Source organism: Lagenorhynchus albirostris, chromosome 14 (assembly GCF_949774975.1).
Source record: "Lagenorhynchus albirostris chromosome 14, mLagAlb1.1, whole genome shotgun sequence".
Classification (NCBI taxonomy): domain Eukaryota; kingdom Metazoa; phylum Chordata; class Mammalia; order Artiodactyla; family Delphinidae; genus Lagenorhynchus; species Lagenorhynchus albirostris.
In genome coordinates, this window is record NC_083108.1 from 26133078 (window position 1) to 26150816 (window position 17739).

Below are 17739 nucleotides of genomic sequence, written 5' to 3' on the forward strand. Positions count from 1 at the left end.
AGTGATGAAAGGGACGAACCTACAACCAAGATTACTCTACCTGGCAAGGATCTCATTCAGATTCAACGGAGAAATCAAAAAGCTTTACAGACAAGCAAAAGCTAAGAGAATTCAGCACTACCAAACCAACTATACAACAAACACTAAAGGAACTTCTCTAACTTGGAAATATAAGACAAGATAAGGACCTACAAAAACAAACCCATAACAATTAAGAAAATGGGAATAGGAACATACATATCGATAATTACCTTAAATGTGAATGGATTAAATGCTCCAACCAAAAGACACAGGCTCACTGAATGGGTACAAAAACAAGTGCCACATATACACTGTCTACAAGAGACCCACTTTAGACCTAGGAATACATACATACTGAAAGTGAGGGGATGGAAAAAGATATTCCATGCAAATGGAAATCAAAAGAAAGCTGGAGTAGCAATACTCATATCAGATATAACAGACTTTAAAATAAAGAATGTTACAAGAGACAATGAAGGACACTACATAATGATCAAGGGATTAATCCAAGAAGAAGATCTAACAATTATAAATATATATGCACCCAACATAGGTGCACCTCAATACATAAGGCAACTGCTAACAGCTATAAAAGAGGAAATCAACAGTAACACAATAATAGTGGGGGACTTTAAAACTTCATTTACACCAATGGACAAATCATCTAGACAGAAAATTAATAAGCAGAAACAAGTTTAAATGACACAATAGACCAGATAGATTTAATTGATATTTATAGGACATTCCATTCAAAAACAGCACATTACACTTTCTTCTCAAGGGAGCAAGGAACATTCTCCAGGATAGATCACATCTTGGGTCATGAATCAAGCCTCAGGAAATTTAAGAAAATTGAAATCATATCAACCATCTTTTCTGACCACAATGCTATGAGATTGGAAATCAATTACAGGGAAAGAAATGTAAAAAACACAAACACATGGAGGCTGAACAATACGTTACTAAATAACCAAGAGATCACTGAAGAAACCAAAGAGGAAATCAACAAATACCTAGAGACAAATGACAATGAAAATACGACAATCTAAAACCTATGGGATGCAGCAAAAGCAGTTCTAAGAGGGAAGTTTATAGCAATTGAATCTCACCTCAAGAAACAACAAACATCTCAAATAAACAATCTAATCTTACACCTAAAGGAACTAGAGAAAGAAGAACAAACAAAACCCAAAGTTAGGAGAAGGAAAGAAATCATAAATATCAGAGCAGAAATAAATGAAATAGACACAAAGAAAACAATTGCAAAGATCAATAAAACTAAAAGCTGGTTCTTTGAGAAGATAAACAAAGTTGATAAACCATTAGCCAAACTCATCAAACAAAAGAGGGAAAGGACTCAAATCAATAAAATTAGAAATGAAAAAGGAGAAGTTACAACAGACACCGCAGAAATACAAAGCATTCTAAGAGACTACTACAAGCAACTCTATGCCAATAAAATGGACAATCTGGAAGAAATGGACAAATTCTTAGAAAGGTATAACCTTCCAAGACTGAACAAGGAAGAAGTAGAAAATATGAACAGACCAATCAGAAGTAATGAAATTGAAACTGTGATTAAAAATCTACCAAAAAATAAGCCCAGGACCAGATGGCTTCACAGGTGAATTCTATCAAACATTTAGAGATGAGTTAACACTGATCCTTCTCAAACTCTTCCCAAAAACTGCAGAGGAAGGAACACTCTCAAACTCATTCTATGAGGCCACCATCACCCTGATACCAAAACCAGACAAAGATACTACAAAAAAAAGAAAATTACAGACCAATATCACTGATGAATATAGATGCAAAAATCCTCAACAAAATACTAGCACACAGAATCCAACAACACATTAAAAGGGTTGTACACCATGATCAAGGGGGATTTATCTTAGGGATGCAAGGATTCTTCAATATACACAAATCAATCAATGTGATACACCATATTAACAAACTGAAGAATAAAAACCATATGATCATCTCAATAGACGCAGAAAAAGCTTTTGACAAAATTCACCACCCATTTATGATAAAAACTCTCCAGAAAGTGGGCACAGAGGGAACCTACCTCAGCATAATAAAGGTCATATACAACAAACCCACAGCAAACATCATTCTCAATGGTGAAAAACTGAAAGCACATCCTTTAAGATCAGGACCAAGACAAGGATGTCCACTCTCACCACTATTATTCAACATAATTTTGGAAGTCTTAGCCAGAGCAATCAGAGAAAAAAAGAAATAAAAGGAATACAAATTGGAAAATAAGTAAAACTGTCACTCTTTGCAGATGACATGATACTAAACATAAAGAATCCTAAAGATGCCAAGAGAAAACTACTAGAACTAATCAGTGAATTTCGTAAAGTTGCAGGATACAAAATTAATGCACAGAAATCACTTGCATTCCCATACACTAATGTTAAAAAAATCTGAAAGAGAAATTAAGGAAACACTCCCATTTACCATTGCAACACAAAGAATAAAATACCTAGGCATAAACCTACCTAGGGAGACAAAACACCTGTATGCAGAAAACTATAAGACACTGATGAAAGAAATTAAGGATGAAACAATCAGACGGAGAGATATACCATGTTCCTGGATTGGAAGAATCTATATTGTGAAAATGACTATACTGCCCAAAGCAATCTACAGATTCAGTGCAATCCTTACCAAATTACCAACAGCATTTTTTACAGAACTAGAACAAAAAATCTTAAAATTTGTATGGCGACACAACAGACCCCGAATAGTCAAAGCAGTCTTGAGGGAAAAACACAGAGCTTGAGGAATCAGACTCCCTGACTTCAGACTATACTACAAAGCTACAGTAATCAAGACAATGTGGTACTGTCACAAAAACAGAAATATAGATCAATGGAACAGGATAGAAAACCCAGAGATAAACCAACGCATCTATGGTCAACTAATCTATGAGAAAAGAGTCAAGGATATACAATGGAGAAAAGACGGTATCTTCAATAAGTGGTGCCGGGAAAACTGGACGGCTACATGTAAAAGAAAGAAATTAGACCACTCCCTAACACTATACACAAAAATACACTCAATGGATTAGAGAACTAAATGTAAGACCAGACACTATAAAACTCTTAGAGGAAAACATAGGAAGAACACTTTTGACATAAATCATAGCAAGATCTTTTCTGATCCACCTCCTAGAGTAATGGAACTAAAAGCAAAAATAAACAAATGGGACCTAATGAAACTTAAACACTTTTGCAAAGCAAAGGAAACTACAAACAAGACAAAAAGACAACCCTCAAAATAGGAGATAATATTTGCAAATGAAGCAACTGACAAAGGATTAATCTCCAAAATATACAAGCAGCTCATGAGGCTCAATATCAAAAAAAAAAAAACACAATCAAAAAATGAGCAGAACACTTAAATAGACATTTCTCCAAAGAAGACATACAGATGGCCCAGAAGCACATGAAAAGCTGGTCAACATCACTAATTATTAGAGAAATGCACATCAAAACTACAATGAGGTATTACCACAAACCAGTTAGAATGGGCATCATCAGAAAATCTACAAACAACAAATGCTGGAGAGGGTGTGGAGAAAAGGGTACCCTCTTGCCCTGTCGGTGGTAATATAAATTGATATAGCCACTATGGAGAACAGTATGGAGGTTCCTTAAAAAACGAAAAATAGAATTACCATATGACCCAGCAATCCCACTACTGGACATATACCCAGAGAAAACCATAATTCTAAAAAACACACGTACCTCAATGTTCATTGCAGCACTATTTATAATAGCCAGGTCATGGAAGCAACCTACATGCCCCTTGACAGACGAATGGATAAAGAAGATGTGGTACATATATACAATGGAATATTACTCAGCCATGAAAAGGAACAAAATCGGGTCATTTGTAGAGACGTGGATGGATCTAGAGACTATCATACAGAGTGAAGTAAGTCAGAAAGAGAAAAACAAATATCGTATATTAAAGCACATATGTGGAACCTAGAAAAATGGTACAGATGAACCCGTTTGCAGGGCAGAAATAGAGACACAGATGTAGAGAACAAACGTATGGACACCAAGGGGGGAAGTGGAGGGGGGATGGTGGTGGTGTAATGAATTGGGAGTTCGGTATTGACATATATACACTACTATGTATTAAATGGATAACTAATAAGAACCTGCTGTATAAAAAAATAAATAAAATTCTAAAATTAAAAAAAAAAGAAAATTGATATCATATCCAGCATCTTTTATGACCACAGTGCTATGAGACTGGCAATCAAATACAGGAAAAAGACTGTAAAAAACACAAATACATGGAGGCTAAGCACTGCACTACTAAATAACAAAGAGATCACTGAAAAAATCAAAGAAGAAATTTAAAAATACATGGAAACAAATGACAGTGAAAACACAATGACCCAAAACCTATGGGAAGCAGCAAAAGCAGTTCTAAGAGGGAAGTTTATAGCAATTGAATCTCACCTCAAGAAACAAGAAAAATCTGAAATAACAATCTAACCCTACACCTAAAGCAACTAGAGAAAGAAGAACAAAGAAAACCCAATGTCAGTAGAAGGAAAGAAATCATAAAGACCAGAGCAGAAATAAAAGAAACAGAATGAAGAAAACAATAGCAAATATCAATAAAACTAAAAGCTGGTTCTTTGAGAAGATAAACAAAATTGATAAACTCTTAGCCAGACTCATCAAGAAAAAAAAGGGAGAGGACGCAAATCAATAAAATTAGAAATGAAAAAGGAGAAATCACAACTGACACTGCAGAAATACAAAGGATTGTAAGAGACTACTACAAACAACTATATGCCAATAAGATGGACAACCATGAAGAAATGGACAAATTCTTGGAAAGGTACAATTTTCCAAGACTGAACCAGGAAGAATTAGAGAATATAAACAGACAGATCACAAGTAATGAAATTGAAACTATAATTAAAAATCTTCCAACAAACAAAAGTCCAGGACCAGATGGCTTCACAGGCGAATTCTATCAAACATTTAGAGAAGAGCTAACACTGATCCTTCTCAAACCCTTCCAAAAAATTGCAGAGGGAAGAACACTCCGAAATTCATTCTACAAAGCCACCATCACTCTGATACCAAAACCAGAAAAGATATCACACAAAAAAAGAAAATTATAGACCAATATCACTGATGAACTAGATACAAAGATTCTGAACAAAATACTAGTAAACAGAATCCAACAACATATTAAAAGGATCATACACAATGAGCAAGTGGGATTTATCCCAGGGATGCAAGGATTCTTCAATATATGCAAATCAATCAGTGTGATACACCATACTAACAAGTTAAGGAATAAAAACCATACGATCATCTCAATAGATGCAGAAAAAGATTTTTGACAAAACTGAACACCCATTTATGATAAAAATTCTCCAGAAAATGTGCATTGGGGGAACTTACCTCAACATAATAAAGGCCATATATGACAAACCCACAGCAAACATCATGCTCAATGATGAAAAACTGAAAGCATTTCTACTAAGATCAACAACAGGACAAGGCTGTCCACTCTCACCACTATTATTCAACATAGTTTTGGAAGTCCTAGCCACAGCAATCAGAAAAGAAAAAGAAATAAAACGAATACAAATTGGAAAAGAAGAAGTAAAACGGTCACTCTTTGCAGATGACATGATACTATACATAGAGAATCCAAAAGATGCCACCAGAAAACTATTAGAACTAATCAATGAACTTGGTAAGGTTGCAGAATACAAAATTAATACACAGAAATCTCTGGCATTCCTGTATACTAACAACAAAAAATCAGAAAGGGAAATTAAGGAAACAATGCCATCAACATCACGGCAAAAAGAATAAAATACCTAGGAATAAATCTACCTAAGGAGGTGAAAGACTTGTACTCAGAAAACTATAAAACACTGATGAAAGAAATTAAAGATGACATAAACAGATGGAGAAATATACCATGTTCTTGGATTGGAAGAATCTATATTGTGAAAATGACTATACTACCCAAAGCAATCTACAGATTCAATGCCATCCTTATCAAATTACCAATGGCATTTTTTACAGAACTAGAAAAAAAAAACTTAAAATTTGTATGGAGACACAATAGACCCCGAATAGGCAAAGCAGTCATGAGGGAAAAAGACAGAGCTGGAGGAATCAGACTCCCTGACTTCAGACTATACTACAAAGCTACAGTAATCAAGACAGTATGGTATTGGCACAAAAACAGAAATATAAATCAATGTTACAAGATAGAAAGCCCAGAGATAAACCCACGCACATATAGTCACCTAATTTACAACAAAGGAGGCAAGAATATACAATGGAGAAAAGACAGCCTCTTCAATAAGTGGTGCTGGGAAAACTGGACAGCTACATGTAAAACAGTGAAATTAGAACACTACCCAGAAAAATACACCTGTTGATTGATTCGAGATGTGCATTGAGCAATTTATGCAGTGTATTAATTAATTTTCTATGCAACTGGTTGTCACTCACTTTAACATTTCTTTCAGAACAACATCCATGAAAACTTAGAACAGCAATGAAAGCATGAATAAAAATGAAACGGGAGGACGAGGGGAAGATGGAAGAAGAGTAAGACGTGGAGATCACCTTCCTCCCCACAGATACACCAGAAATACATCTACACGTGGAACAACTCCTACAGAACACCTACTGAATCCTGGCAGAAGACCTCAGACCTCCCAAAAGGCAAGAAACTCCCCACATACCTGGGTAGGGCAAAAGAAAAAAGAATAAACAGAGACGAAAGAATAGGGATGGGACCTGCACCAGTGGGAGGGAGCTGTGAAGGAGGAAAGGTTTCCACACACTAAGAAGCCCCTTCACGGGCGGAGACTGTGAGTGGCGGAGGGGGAATGCTTCGGAGCCGCAGAGGAGAGAACAGCAACTGGGGTGCAGAGGGCAAAGCAGAGAGATTCCCGCACAGAGGATTGGTGCCAACTGGCACTCACCAGCCCGAGAGGCTTGTCTGCTCACCCACTGGGGCAGGCGGGGCTGGGAGCTGAGGCTCCAGCTTCGGTCGGAGCGCAGGGAGAGGACTGGGTTTGGCGACGTGAACACAGCCTGCAGGGGGTTAGTGCACCACGGCTAGCCAGGAGGGAGTCTGGGGAATAGTCTGGACCTGTCAAAGAGGCAAGAGACTTTTTCTTCCCTCTTTGTTTCCTGGTGTGTGAGGAGAGGGGATTAAGAGCGCTGCTTAAAGGAACTCCAGAGACGGGCCAGCACGGACCCCAGAGATGGGCATGAGAGACTAAGGCTGCTGCTTCTGCCACCAAGGAGCCTGTGTGCGAGCACAGGTCACTATCCACAACCCCCTCCTGGGGAGACTGTGCAGCCCGCCACTGCCAGGGTCCCAGGATCCAGGGACAACTTCCCCGGGAGAATGCACGGTGCGCCTCAGGCTGGTGCAATGTCCCCCCAGCCTCTGTCGCCACACGCTCATCCCGCACTCCATACCCCTCCCTCCCCCCGGCCTGAGTGAGCCAGAGCCCCCGAATCAGCTGCTCCTTTAACTCCGTCCTGTCTGAGCGAAGAACAGAAGCCCTCCGGGGACCTACACGCAGAGGCGGGGCCAAATCCAAAGTTGAGCCCCTGGGAGCTGTGAGAACAAAGAAGAGAAAGGGAAATCTCTCCCAGCAGCCTCAGAAGCAGCGGATTAAAGCTCCACAATCAACTTGATGTACCCTGCATCTGTGGAATACATGAATAGACAACGAATCATCCCAAATTGAGGAGGTGGACTTTGAGAGCAAGATTTATTATTTTTTCCCCTTTTCCTCTTTTTGTGAGTGTGTATGTGTATGTTTCTGTGTGAGATTTTGTCTGTATAGCTTTGTTTCCACCATTTGTCCTAGGACCGTTTTTTTGTCTGTTTGTTTTTGTTTTCTTTCAAAAAAATATTTTTTTGTAATAATAATTTTTAATTTAATTTTATTTTCTTACTTTATTTTATTTTATCTTCTTTCTTTCTTTCTTTCTTTCCTTCCTTCCTTCATTCATTCATTCCTCCCTCCCTCCCTCCCCCCTCCCCTCTTTCTTTCTTCCTTCCTTCCTTCCTTCTTTCCTTCCTTCCTTCCTTTTTCTTTCTTTCTTTCTTTCTTTCTTTCTTTCTTTCTTTCTTTCTTTCCTTCTACTTTTTCTCCCTTTTATTCTGAGCCGTGTGGATGAAAGGCTCTTGGTGCTGCAGTCAGGAGTCAGTGTTGTGCCTCTGAGGTGGGAGAGCAAACTTCAGGACACTGGTCCACAAGAGACCTCTCAGCTCCACATAATATCAAATGGCGAAAATCCCCAGAGATCTCTATCTCAACACCAGCACCCAGGTTCACTGAACGACCAGCAAGCTATAGTGCTGGACACCCTATGCCAAACAACTAGCAAGACAGGAACACAACCCCACCCATTAGCAGAGAGACTGCCTAAAATTATAATAAGTCCACAGACACCCCAAAACACATCACCAGATGTGGACCTGCCCACCAGAAAGACAAGATCCAGCCTCATCCACCAGAGCACAAGCACTAATCCCCTCCACCAGGAAGCCTACACAACCCACTGAACCAACCTTAGCCACTGGGGACAGACACCAAAAACAACGGGAACTACGAACCTGCAGCCTGCAAAAAGGAGACCCCAAACACAGTAAGATAAGCAAAATGAGAAGACAGAAAAACACACAGCAGATGAAGGAGCAAGAAAAAAACCCACCAGACCTAACAAATGAAGAGGAAATAGGCAGTCTACCTGAAAAAGAATTCAGAATAATGATAGTAAAGATGATCCAAAAACTTGGAAATAGAATAGACAAAATGCAAGAAAATTTAACAGGGACTTAGAAGAACTAAAGATGAAACAAACAATGATGAACAACACAATAAATGAAATTAAAAATACTCTAGATGGGATCAATAGCAGAATAACTGAGGCAGAAGAATGGATAAGTGACCTGGAATATAAAATAGTGGAAATAACTACTGCAGAGCAGAATAAAGAAAAAAGAATCAAAAGAACTGAGGACAGTCTCAGAGACCTCTGGGACAACATTAAATGCACCAACATTCAAATTATAAGGGTTCCAGAAGAAGAAGAGAAAAAGAAAGGGACTGAGAAAATATTTGAAGAGATTATAGTTGAAAACTTCCCTAATATGGGAAAGGAAATAGTTAATCAAGTCCAGGAAGCACAGAGAGTCCCATACAGGATAAATCCAAGGAGAAATATGCCAAGACACATATTAATCAAACTGTCAAAAATTAAATACAAGGAAAACATATTAAAACCAGCAAGGGAAAAACAACAAATAACACACAAGGGAATCCCCATAAGGTTAACAGCTGATCTGTAAGCAGAAACTCTGCAAGCCAGAAGGGATTGGCAGGACATATTTAAAGTGATGAAGGAGAAAAACCTGCAACCAAGATTACTTTACCCAGCAAGGATCTCATTCAGATTTGATGGAGAAATTAAAACCTTTACAGACAAGCAAAAGCTAAGAGAGTTCAGCACCACCAAACCAGCTTTACAACAAATGCTAAAGAAACTTCTCTAGGCAAGAAACAAAAGAGAAGGAAAAGACCTACAATAATGAACCAAAAACAATTAAGAAAATGGGAATAACATACATATCAATAATTACCTTAAATGGAAATGGATTAACTGCTCCCACCAAAAGACACAGATTGGCTGAATGGATACAAAAACAAGACCCATATATGTGCTGTCTACAAGAGACCCACTTCAGACCTAGAGATACATACAGACTGAAAGTAAGGGGATGGAAAAAGATATTCCATGCAAATGGAAACCAAAAGAAAGCTGGAGTAGCAATTCTCATATCAGACAAAATAGACTTTAAAATAAAGACTATTACAAGAGACAAAGAAGGACACTACATAATGATCAAGGGATCAATCCAAGAAGAAGATATAACAATTGTAAATATTTATGTACCCAACATAGGAGCACCTCAATACATAAGGCAAATACTAACAGCCATAAAAGGGGAAATCAACAGTAACACATTCATAGTAGGGGACTTTAACACCCCACTTTCACCAATAGATCATTCAAAATGAAAATAAATAAGGAAACACAACCTTTAAAGGATACATTAAACAAGATGGACTAAATTGATATTTATGGGACATTCCATCAAAAAACAACAGAATACACATTTTTCTCAAGTGCTCAAGGAACATTCTACATTTTCTCAAGTGCTCAAGGAACATTCAACTTTTAAATGATACATTAAACAAGATGGACTTAATTGATATTTATGGGACATTCCATCAAAAAACAACAGAATACACATTTTTCTCAAGTGCTCAAGGAACATTCTACAGGATAGATCATATCTTGGGTCACAAATCAAGCCTTGGTAAATTTAAGAAAATTGAAATCGTATCAAGTATCTTTTCCGACCACAACACTATGAGACTAGATATCAATTACAGGAAAAGATCTGTAAAAAATACAAACACATGGAGACTAAACAATACACTACTTAATAACAAAGTGATCACTTAAGGAATCAAAGGGGAAATAAAAAAATACCTAGAAACAAATTACAATGGAGACACGACAACCCAAAACCTATGGGATGCAGCAAAAGCAGTTCTAAGAGGGAAGTTTATAGCAATACAATCCGACCTTAAGAAACAGGAAACATCTCGAATAAACAACCTAACCTTGCACCTAAAACAATTAGAGAAAGAAGAACAAAAAAAATCCAAAGTTAGCAGAAGGAAAGAAATCATAAAAATCAGATCAGAAATAAATGAAATAGACACAAAGAAAACAATTGCAAAGATCAATAAAACTAAAAGCTGGTTCTTTGAGAAGATAAACAAAATTGATAAACCATTAGCCAGACTCATCAAGAAAAAAAGGGAGAAGACTCAAATCAATAGAATTAGAAATGAAAAAGGAGAAGTAACAACTGACACTGCAGAAATACAAAGGATCAGGAGAGATTACTATAAGCAACTCTATGCCAATAAAATGGACAACCTTGAAGAAATGGACAAATTCTTTGAAAAGCATAACCTCCCGAGACTGAACCAGGAAGAAATAGAAAATATAAACAGATCAATCACATGCACTGAAATTGAAACTGTGATTAAAAATTTTCCACAAACAAAAGCCCAGGACCAGATGGCTTCACAGGCGAATTCTATCAAACATTTAGAGAAGAGCTAACACCTATCCTTCTCAAACTCTTCCAAAATATAGCAGAGGGAGGAACACTCCCAAACTCATTCTACGAGGCCACCATCACCCTGATACCAAAACCAGACAAAGATGTCACAAAGAAAGAAAACTACAGGCCAATATCTCTGATGAACATAGATGCAAAAATCCTCAACAAAGTACTAGCAAACAGAATCCAACAGCACATTAAAAGGATCATACACCATGATCAAGTGGGGTTTATCCCAGGAATGTAAGGATTCTTCAATATACGATAATCAATCAATGTGATACACCATATTAACAAACTGAAGGATAAAAACCATATGATTATCTCAATAGATGCAGAAAAAGCTTTTGACAAAATTCAACACCCATTTATGATAAAAAGTCTCCAGAAAGTAGGCATAGAGGGAACTTACCTCAGCATAATAAAGGCCATATATGACAAACCCACAGCCAACATCATTCTCAATGATGAAAAACTGAAACCATTTCCTCTAAAATCTGGAAAAAGACAAGGTTACCCACTCACATCACTATTATTCAACATAGTTTTGGAAGTTTTAGCCACAGCAATCAGAGAAGAAAAGGAAATAAAAGGAATCCAAATCAGAAAAGAAGTAAAGCTGTCACTGTTTGCAGATGACATGATACTATACATAGAGAATCCTAAAGATGCTACCAGAAAACTACTAGAGCTAATCAATGAATTTGGTAAAGTAGCAGGATACAAAATTAATGCACAGAAATCTCTGGCATTCCTATACACTAATGTTGAAAAATCTGAAAGTGAAATCAAGAAAACACTCCCATTTACCACTGCAACAAAAAGAATAAAATATCTAGGAATAAACCTACCTAAGGAGACAAAAGACCTGTATGCAGAATATTATAAGACACTGATGAAAGAAATTAAAGATGATACAAATAGATGGAGAGATATACTATGTTCTTGGATTGGAAAAATCAACATTGTGAAAATGACTCTACTACCCAAAGCAATCTACAGATTCAATGCAATTCCTATCAAACTACCACTGGCATTTTTCACAGAAGTAGAACAAAAAATTTCAGTTTGTATGGAAACACAAAAGACCCCGAATAGCCAAAGCAATCTTGAGAACGAAAAACAGAGCTGGAGGAATCAGGCTCCCTGACTTCAGACTATACTACAAAGCTACAGTAATCAAGACAGTATGGTACTGGCACAAAAACAGAAAGATAGATCAATGGAACAGGATAGAAAGCCCAGAGGTAAACCCACGCACATATGGTCACCTTATCTTTGATAAAGGAGGCAGAAATGTACAGTGGAGAAAGGCCAGCCTCTTCAATAATTGGTGCTGGGAAAACTGGACAGCTACATGTAAAAGTATGAGATTAGACCACTCCCTAACACCATACATAAAAATAAGCTCAAAATGGATTAAAGACCTAAATGTAAGGCCAGAAAATATCAAACTCTTAGAGGAAAACATAGGCAGAACACTCTATGACATATATCACAGCAAGATCCTTTTTGACCCACCTCCTAGAGAAATGGAAATAAAAACAAAAATAAACAAATGGGACCTAATGAAACTTCAAAGCTTTTGCACAGCAAAGGAAACCATAAACAAGACCAAAAGACAACCCTCAGAATGGGAGAAAATATTTGCAAATTAAGCAACTGACAAAGGATTAATCTCCAAAATTTATAAGCAGCTCATGCAGCTCAATAACAAAAAAATAAACAACCCAATCCAAAAATGGGCAGAAGACCTAAACAGACATTTCTCCAAAGAAGATATACAGACTGCCAACAAACACATGAAAGAATGATCAACATCATTAATCATTAGAGAAATGGAAATCAAAACTACAATGAGGTATCATCTCACACCAGTCAGAATGGCCATCATCAAAAAATCTAGAAACAACAAATGCTGGAGAGGGTGTGTAGAAAAGGGAACCCTCTTGCACTGTGGGTGGGAATGTAAATTGATACAGCCACTGTGGAGAACAGTATGGAGGTTCCTTAAAAAACTACAAATAGAACTACCATATGACCCAGCAATCCCACTACTGGGCATATACCCTGAGAAAACCATAATTCAAAAAGAGTCATGTACCAAAATGTTCATTGCAGCTCTATTTACAATAGCCAGGAGATGGAAACAACCTAAGTGTCCATCATCGGATGAATGGATAAAGAAGATGTGGCACATATATACAATGGAATATTACTCAGCCATAAAAAGAAACGAAATTGAGTTATTTGTAATGAGGTGGATATACCTAGAGTCTGTCATACAGAGTGAAGTAAGTCAGAAAGAGAAAGACAAATACCGTATGCTAACACATATATATGGAATTTTTTTAAAAATGTCATGAAGAACCTAGGGGTAAGACAGGAATAAAGACACAGAGCTACTAGAGAATGGACTTGAGGATATGGGGAGGGGGAGGGGTAAGCTGTGATAAAGCGAGAGAGAGGCATGGACATATATACACTACCAAACATAAGGTAGATAGCTAGTGGGAAGCAGCCGCATAGCGCAGGGAGATCAGTTTGGTGCTCTGTGACCACCTGGTGGGGTGGGATAGGGAGGGTGGGAGGGAGGGAGACGCAAGAGGGAAGAGATATGGGAACATATGTATATGTATAACTGATTCACTTTGTTATAAAGCAGAAACTAACACACCATTGTAAAGCAATTATACTCCAATAAAGATGTAAAAAAATAATAATAATAATTTGTTCAGCATTAGTATGTCCCATTCAATGCAACCTTGTGTCAGAGTTGTTATCTCATAAAATCCTTGAGACAACTCTATGAAGTATAATCTTTAGGTTTTAGTCAAGGAATCTTGCATCAGAACCTTTTTCCTTGCTGCTACCTCCACCAGAAAATCCCTGTCCCATCCTCCTTTTCCTGGTTAACTTCTACTCATCCTCTGACATCCAGGCCTGGCTTTACCTCCATTGGGAAGCAGTTCCCCATTCTCTCTAATCTCATAACCACCTATTCATGTTTCTGTCACAGCACTTAGCCCATTGTTTAATAATGACTTTTTCCATAATCCCCCTCCCCACCTGAGCGGAGCTCTTCACAGCCTGCCTGAGTTGTATCTGTCTCTGTGACCCCACCACCTAGCCCCATGCTAGACACATGGTAGACCCTAAATGCTTCCTGAACAAATAAGACATGTTAAGATTTTCCTAGACTCACACACCTGTTATGTGATGGAGTCTGGATCAAATTCTAGGTCCACGAGACCCCAAAACTTATTTCATTAACACTATCCTCTCTCCTTCCTTATATATATAACACGTGGCCTTGCCCACAAGAAAATGACAGTCTAATTGAAGAAGCAATGAGTCCACAAAAATTGGAAAGTACATACTGGAAGGTGAACATGATGAGTGCCTACAACAGAGCACAGCATGCTGTGGAAGCACAAGTTGGGAAGTTGATTCTGACTGAGGGACTAGAGAAAACATGAAAAATGAACCTTGGCCCTAACTCACATCATGCATAAAAATGAATTCGAGATGGATTATAGAACTAAATATAAAAAGCTAAAACAATAACGTTTCTAGAAAAAAACAGAAGAATGTCTTTGTAATCTGTGGGTAGGCAAAGTTTTCTTAGGGCACAGAAAGCAATGACCACACAAAAACCTGACAGATTGGACTTTATCCAAATTTTAAATTTCTGATCACCAAAAGATACCATTTAGAAAAAGAATAGGCAAACCACACCCTGGAAGAAAATATTCACCAAACATGTCTGACAAAACACTGGTATCTGGAATACATAAGAATACCTACAAAAAAAAAATAAAAATAAAGAATACCTACAATCAGTAAGGAGACAAACAACAAAATTAAAATTGGGCAATAAAATCAGATGTCTATATACTACATGATTCTATACGTACGACATTCTGGAAAAGGTAAAACCTTAGGAACAGAACATAGATTAGTGGTTGCAGGAGCAGGGAGTGGGGAGAAGGTATAAATTACAAAGAGGCACAAGGAAAATTTTGCAGTGATGGTAACTATATTTTTGATGATTGTGATAGTTATATGACTATGTTTTCAAAATTCATTAAAAAATGCACCTAAAAAAGGTGAATTTTACTGTATGTAAACTATACTGCATTAAACCTGACTTTTTTAAATGAGCAAAAGATTTCAACCGAGGGACTTCCCTGGCAGTCCAGTGGTTAAGACTCCTCATTTCCAATGCAGGGGGCACGGGTTCAATCCCTAGTCGGGAAGTTAAGATCCCATATGGCGCATGGCGTGGCCAAAAAAAAAAAAAAGATTTCAATAGATACTTCACACAAGAAGATATACAAATGGCTAGTAAACACTAATAATATTTTTCAACACTAGTCATTAGAGAAATATAAATTAAAGCCACAATGTCACCATAATGGTTAAAATTTAAAAAATTGACAACATCAAATCCTGACAATAATGTGGAGCAACTAAAACTCTCATACATCATTGATAGGAATGTAAGATGGTACAACAACTTTGGAAAACAGTTGAGCAGTTTCTTACAAAATATAGACCTACCATATGACCCAGAAATTTCAAGCCTAAATAGCTACCCAAGAGAAATGAAAACATGTCCACAAAAAAGACTTGTACAAGAATATTTATAGCAGCTCTACTCATAAAAGCCAAAAACTAGAGATAACCCAGATGTTCATCAAGAGGAGAGTGGATAATTAAACTATGTTATAGGCATACAGTAAAATACCACTTAGTAACAACCAAAAGAAAAAGAAAGAAAGAAAACCACCTACCGATACTGCAACAACTTGGATGAATCTCGACATCATACTGAGGGAAAGAAAGAAGCCTTAACAAAAGAATGAAGTTATGGAAAAGGCAAAACTAATTTATGGAGACAAAAATCAGAACAATACTAGCCCCTGGTTGAGCTGAGTATTAGGAGTATGTAGACAGGGGTTGTTGAGGTGGGGATTGACAGGATGGGGCATGAGGAAGCTTTCTGGGATGGTAGTAGGGTTCTAGATCTTGACAGGGGGTTGGAATACACAGTTGCAGACATTGGTTAAAGTCATCAAATAATGCACTTAAGTTTTGTGCATTTTATTGTGTATAAATTTTATGTAAAAATATAAATAAATGACATGCATGCTGAAATGGTTTAGTGTGAAGTATAGTGATGTCTGAACTGACTTTGAAATTTACCCCAGTGTATCCCTGGAGAGAGAGAAAGAGAGAGAGAGAGAGATGCTCTAGATTTTTAAGGGGAGAATAGCTGGAGGTATGAGTAGATAGGAGGCAAATTATGGAGGGTCTTAAAAGCCATGTAAAGGAGTTTAAAATTCATTACAAGGAATTAGAGACCAACTGAATGGTTTTGGGTAGGGCAGTGACATAATGAACTTGATATTCTGTTTGTGGTATGGAGAATGGATCCAGGCAGGGACAGAAAACAGGCAAAAACAGTAAAGGAGGGGGGATTGTAGCCTGGATAACAGCAGCAGCAGTGAGGATACATTCAAGTGATAAGTGGGAGTGAGAACTGGTGGTTGAATGGATTTGGGGATGAAAAAGAAATAATCTGTAATAAAAGGACAAGAAATTATAAAACAAATGAAAAACAATTCTTCCTACAACTCATAAACAGAAAGACAAAAAAAAAATTTTCAAAATGGGCAGCAAAGGATTTGAACTAGCATTTCTCCCAAGAAGGTATATAAAGTACATGAAAAGAAGTCCCACTCCATTACTCACTGGAGAAATGCAAATTGTATTAGTCTGCTCAAAGTACCATAATAATATCACAAACTGAGTGGCTTAAGCAATATAAATTTATTTTCTCACAGTTCTAGAGGTGACAGTCCAAGATCAAGATGCCAGCATGGTGGGTTTCTGGTGAGGCCTCTCTTCCTGGCTTGTTGATGGCTGCCTTCTTGTTGTGTCTTCACATGGCCTTTCCTTTGTGCATGTGTGGACAAAGAGAAATCAAGCTTTCTGGTGTTTCTTCTTATAAAGGCACGAATCCTCTCAGATCCTTATGACCTCATTTAAACTTAATTACTTCCTTAGAGGTCCTCAGAGTTGTAAGATGTAGTCATATTTCCCACTCGGGAGACTAAAGTCAATAGTCAGGGCAAGCAGAAAGAGACAGAGAGAACTACATGAATTCCTAGTCTTGGTTTGCAGCAGTTCTTGAAGCCTAGCTGCTTTGTTTTGTCTGTTCAACCATTCCTTTGATTCCATGGGCCAATAAATCTTCCCTTTTGCTAATGCTAATCAGAGCTGTGTTATTGCTACCAACGAAATAATCCTAATGTCGATGAAACAACTGAGGCTCAGAGGGATCCAAGATTATAGAGCTAGGATTTATACTCAACACTAATTCCAAAACTGGTATGTATATATATACTACCATAGATTTAATTGGCCTGGGGAAGACTTAGAGAGGATATGATACATTCATGGAGC